Source organism: Typha angustifolia, chromosome 15, assembly GCF_048772165.1.
Source record: "Typha angustifolia cultivar Huaian chromosome 15, ASM4877216v1, whole genome shotgun sequence".
Lineage (NCBI taxonomy): Eukaryota > Viridiplantae > Streptophyta > Magnoliopsida > Poales > Typhaceae > Typha > Typha angustifolia.
Window position 1 is genome coordinate 4,004,237 of NC_133253.1, and position 579 is coordinate 4,004,815.

The window sequence follows — 579 nt, forward strand, 5'->3', positions numbered from 1 at the left end:
GTAAAGCTGTAGTACCACAAATCTATTTTAGTAATAAGTTTGAAGTATAATCAATTTGGAAAAATAAGTTTTAAAAGTGGGCTAGTTTAGTCAAAAACTCAGATAAAGACTTACTGCATTCACTATACCTTAGCTAAAGTCGCAAGGAATAATTTTGAAGAAGGTTATATATCACAGACTTTTATATTAGGCTAAACGACAAAGATCTCGTGTGTATATATAATAATAGTTGCGAACCACATGAATGAATCTCTTTTTATAAGTATAAAAATTTGGTTCCAAAAAAGTTAAGAATCGAATGATTAAAGGATCTACTTCTATGAATTCTTTTGATAAAAGTTTTGCTATGACCAAACAAACCTCCTCCTTCACGAGCCAACAGTGACCAACTTGGCCAACTTGAACTTGCCTAAGCAGCACACTGTCCTCCTCTGGTGAACTGTGTTATTCTTGAAGTCCCAAACAAGTTGGCAGCAAAAAAAAAAAAAAAGAAAAAAAAAGGCAGCATCGCTCCATAGTTTCGCAAGCAGCGTGATAATTGTTGTAGCCTGCCAGAGTAGTAAAGTCATCCTTGCCACA